General features: G+C 41.3%; 1 non-coding gene across 1 annotated transcript; it reads right to left on the bottom strand.

The window, feature by feature from the left end:
- Nucleotides 1-4,474: 4,474 nt before the first annotated feature.
- On the bottom strand, nucleotides 4,475-4,693 carry LOC117801337. The gene has a single exon (XR_004623855.1). It is a non-coding gene; the product is annotated as a small nucleolar RNA U89 (small nucleolar RNA).
- Nucleotides 4,694-5,415: the final 722 nt, after the last annotated feature.

Genomic DNA, 5,415 nt, shown 5'->3' with positions numbered 1-5,415 from the left:
TAAATATAATTTTCCCCTATATTCTCACTCTGACCAGTTCAGACATATTTATTAATAATCACTTGTGGAAACATAATTCATAAAGCAGATCTTCCAAGAAAAATGGTGCATTTACTCATCTCAACAGTACCACAGGCTGATGCTCGTCCAGCATTCCTGGAATAATTATTCAACATCAATATGGTAAGTTTAAAGTCAGAAGAATCTAATACTGAAAAGTACACTTGCAAATTAACCTCTCCCAAAATGTTCTCAGTTAACAAAACTCTGAACTGAAAGAATACTTTTTTATATTGGAAATCGTTCATGTGGGTTTAGAAAAAAATGTATTTTATAACAGATACTCGGCTGGGCTTAGGAAAAAACATATTTTATAACAGATATTCAGTTGAGCACGCAAACATTGACCGCTCCAGAATTTCCATATAGGAAGTACAGTTTAGTAGGAAAAAAAAATCTTATCTTATGACGAAAACACACTGACTTTAAGATCATTTCTGTTTAGTTAAAAGGGCTTTTGGCAATGGTAGGAGTGTTCCAGCCCTCAAGCACCTTGTCATTCCTGGTTGGCAAATATATTTTCCTTTTTTTTATCTTCTTTTTTTAAAGATTTATTTATTTATTTGAGAGAGAAAGAGTGAGAGACCCAGCATGAGCAGGGGGAGGGGCAGAGAGAAAGAATCTCAAGCAGGCTCCCTGATGAGCTGAGAGCCCGACATGGGGCTCGATCCCACGAACCTGAGATCATGACCTGAGCCGAAATCAAGAATCAGTTGCTTAACAAACCAAGCCACCCAGGTACCCCTTCAAATATATTTTCTTTCATGGAAAACAGCAGGTGGCCCTTACAAGGAGACCTGCCTGTAGATGTTTCAACTTTCATCAATTATTCTTGCAGAAAAGAACAATATGTTAGAGTTGAAGCCTGCCATTTGAGGGTCCTTTTCTGGTAATAAATAGAACTGTGATTGGTTTTTATGTGCCTCTCAGTTCAGATCTCAATATGAACACCAAGAGAGAAAATCTGAAGATTGTCAGGCTCGACCAAAAGGAGTATAGAAGTGTTAACTTTCACAGTCCCACATAAAATATCCTCTAAGGGCCCTGTAAGAATAGTTTAACCTTTGATGATAGACTTGGCTGCCTGACAGATTTAATTTGGACCCCACTTTCATTGTTAAATACACACGCAAGCATCATTGCACTCAGGCATCCTGGGAACACCAAGGCTAAGCACAATGTCCCCAGAAAAGCACTCTTGTATACCAAAAACTACAATACACAAAGGCTAGAAGTTCTTTGTACCCTCCTTTCTTCTCGTTTATTGTGGTCAATGATATCTTTCTCTCCCTTTTATCATGTGCAATTTTATAATTACCCAAAGTGTGTGTGTGTGTGTGTGTCTGTGTGTGTCTACGAGTTGGATATTTCCTATGAAGAAATGCTAGTTCTTAATACAAGATGGCCCACGCAGAATTATGGCAGAAGCATAAACAATAGTCCGTGAATCCATTGCTTCAAACTGGAGACTTTCATCAAAAGACCCAAGCACAAGAGAACAATCTTCTAGAACTCTGTGATGGCTCCTTGTTCAGACCAGGCTATATCTAAAACTCCTCTATTATTCATCTGTCTTCTTATTTTAAAACTAAAGACTTTAACCCAGCTTAAATTATATCTTTCCTTCTTCTTGATCTGTTAATAATATACACAAGTGGCTAAGGATTTATCAAAAGAAATTGCTGAAGTAATTTAGGGCACCTTCCTTTAAGAAATGCATTTCCACACCATAACACATTTGTCACTGTGTTTTTTGATAAGAGTTAAGTATTAAAATTATATTTAAAGATCAAAACTTTACATTTGTCAAACCAGATATCTGAAAAAATAAGATGCCTCAAGTTGAAAATTTCTTTGAATTCACACTAAGCTCCTCTTTGACATAACTTCCAAATCAATTAAATCAAAAAGACACGAAGTAGGCCAAAAAAAAAAAAAAAAGTTAGGAGGCCCAGGTTCAAATATTGCCTAGAATGCTTCATTGGTCTTTGCCTTAATTTGCTTTTAGGTGGTACCATTTTAGAAATGGCAAAGCGAAATTTGTGCAAAAAGAGTATCAAGGTCATGCAGCAAATTGGAAGAGTTAATGAGTATTTCAATCTTCCTTTTCTTTGAGTAGCTTTTAAAAAAAAATTCTCTCAAGGTGAAGCAAGGTTCAAATAAGCAGTAGATGAACTTGGCAATCGTTGAACAAAGATTTGAGCATCCCTCGCACAAAAGACATTGGGTGATAGGAGCAAACCCCAGACCACCAGGGGGCTGGCAGCTCCATGGCTCAGGACAAACTAAAGTCAGTTCCCCCATAAAATGCAAGACAAAGGAAAGGTAAATGCTGTTAACCACCTTGACCTTGGCCACTGCCTTGATTTGGCTACAGAATAACTATTGTATATCCATCTGATTGCATTATTCAGAGATGATGTCTTCAATACATACACTCTCCAATACAGTAGCCAGTAGTCACTTATGGCTACTGAGTATTTGAAATGTGGGTAGTGTGACTTGAGGAAGTCAAGTTTTGATTTTACATATTAATTTGATGTTAATAATACAGAGTTGATAGCAGGATTAATGAATTTACTTAACTTGGGCAAATGTAATTTTGAAACAGATGCTTTTGTTTCAAAGCCGCATCAATTCTCTCAATAAAGATGAACAGAAGGGGGAATGAACCATGAGAGACTGTGGACTCTGGGAAACAAACTGAGGGCTTCAGAGGGGAGGGGGTGTGGTGATGGGTAGTAAGGAGGGCACGTATTGCATGGTGCACTGGGTGTTATATGCAAGTAATGAATCATGGAAGTAATGAATCATGGAACACTGCATCAAGAACTGGGGATGTACTGTATGGTGACTAATATAACAAAATAAATATTATTTTTAAAAAAAGGAATAATGGAGAAATATTTAAAAAAAAAAGATGAACCAAGTCTGTCAATATGGGTGCAGCTATAAAGGAAAATGATTATTTAATATCTAATTTAGTCATTGGGCAACTTTCAAATATGGCTGGAACAACTTAGATATGTGAGCCTAACTTTTTCAACTGGAAATTTTATGAAATCTAAATATAAAACAAGTATTCCCAATGAAAATTTAAAGATGTGTCTGCCCCAATGCCACTCTGCCTTAGAAGTGTTCTCATTCTCAGGGTGCCTGGGTGGCTCAGTCCTTAAGCGCCTGCCTTCAGCACGGGTGGTGATCCCGGGGTCCTGGGATCGAGCTCCGCATCGGGCTCCCTGCTCACTGAAGAACCTACGTCTCCCTGTCCCTCTGCTGCTCCCCCTGCTTGTGCTCTTTTTCTTGTTGTCTCTCTCTGTCAAACAAATGGATAAATAAAATCTTAAAACAACAATAACAACAACAAAAAGAAATGTTCTTATTCTCATTTGTCCTGGAGAGAGTCTCATGGGAAATTCACCCCTCTGGAAGTCTGTTCATGAATCTCTCTGAGGAGGTAGCTACACCCCACATAGGAAGTGCTGGGAAATGCAGGAGTTTGCAGGTCCCTGGTAAGATTCTTGAGAGGCCCTGACCATAGGGCAGCCTGTCCTCCTTTTTAGGCAAGCCTCCAATCATCAGATCTGGGACATGTGGTAACAGCACTGGCCAGTGGTATTTATCTGACCAAGGGAGGAATCCTGGAACTGCGTTACGGATTCTCTGCAGAACCTAGCCAGGCTCATTGCAAATAGACTTTTTTTTTTTTTCAGCATAAGTAGTAAAAATTTATTGAGAATTCCTGGGCTGTTGGTTATCATCTCCCAACCTGGAAGGAGGAACCAACACTAGAGGGGATCAGTCAGAAATCACACCATCCCAACACCTCTGGCCAATACAGGAAGGAGCAAAATCATTCCCCTGGGAAATTGGTCAGGCCTTGTTCATCCGAGAAGGGTTAGGAGGACAGATGCAGAAGGGACCATCGCATGATACTGGGGGTGACATGAGGGTGTGCCGCACCCCAAATGGATTTTATTTATCCATTTGTTTAACAGAGAGAGACAACAAGAAAAAGAGCACAAGCAGGGGGAGCAGCAGAGGGACAGGGAGACGTAGGTTCTTCAGTGAGCAGGGAGCTTCTCAAAAACCAGGGGGAGAAACAAATCCATTTCTTCTCTGGGAGTGGAGTTCCTGGTCACCAGGCTTATCTCTTACCCTTGATGAGGCTGTCACTGTCCCAGGTCACACTTTCATCCTGTAGGTTCAGGACAAGGTTGTCACCAGGGAGATGGATAAGGTTCTGTGATGTCACAATCCTCTTGGAGATGTTCTGGGCTGCCCGGATCTTGTTCGAGATAGCCAAGGTTCTTGCTCAGGGCTCCTCCAAGGTGGGCAGGTTGGGGTTAAGAGTTCACACAAGGCCTGTTTTCAACCCCAGCCCCATCTTTACTACTCCAGCCCTTCTCTGGGCTGTCAGATCCAAGGCTGCACTCAGATAGCTCCTGCCTGGACCCACTCTGGTCCCCCCCGTGAGCCCCCCTGCAGCCAGCTGCTGGGAACCGGAGGCAAGGCCAGCAGTGCTGTTGATCTGCCTTACAGTGAGGGGCAGGTGTCAGGCATCCCACTAAGCAATTCGACTTTTTAATGGGGGACTTTCTGGAAGGGCTCTTTGCCTTTTTATTGGGTCTAAGAGAGAAAGTCTGAAAAGGTGACGGTCAGTGGGTAGTTGGGTGCCTGAGGTATCACAGGGAGCTTCTCTCTACCAATGCTGTCACCGCAGTTGGGATCACAAAGGTCTCACGGTCATCTATCTCTCTTCTTCTACTCCCAAGAGTCACAAATCTGTGGAGCTGTAGACCCGCAGAGCTAATGAGCTGAGAGGCACCTGCCTGAGGAGGGAGAGTAGATCCACTACACACACATACACAACATCACACACGATCTCTAAGAGAGAAGACAATGAGACGTGTGACTCCCCTGAATACATAGTAAGATCTTACTATGTGCCAGTTAGTGAGCTAAACGTAGAGATACTAAACCAAATCAACTAGATCTTACTAATGAGCCATCCAGACAGAACGGCCTCCCTGGACAGCTGCCTAGACCCACAGCAGACTTTGCATAAGTGAGAAATAAATTTCTGTTTATTAACTTCCTGAGAATTGGGGGTCTTCTTTATTTAACTGCGGCTTGACCTTATCTATCCTGATCCATGACTAATTAATACGGCACACTTGCCTGTGACAAGCGTACAATCCAGGAAAGTAGCTTCAAGTACTCCAGTGACTTCAGTAAGCACCCATTTTTTAACTAAAACAGTTCTAATTTATATAGGTATTTACTTCCAAGGATGATGAAAATGTTATCAATATCAAAACATGTATAAAACAAGACAACTAGAAAATTCAAGAA

The sequence above is a fragment of the Ailuropoda melanoleuca genome, chromosome 2, assembly GCF_002007445.2.
Source record: "Ailuropoda melanoleuca isolate Jingjing chromosome 2, ASM200744v2, whole genome shotgun sequence".
In the NCBI taxonomy this organism is placed as follows: Eukaryota; Metazoa; Chordata; class Mammalia; order Carnivora; family Ursidae; genus Ailuropoda; species Ailuropoda melanoleuca.
The sequence above is the reverse complement of the archived record's forward strand: the minus strand, read 5'-3'. Positions and strand labels throughout refer to the sequence as shown.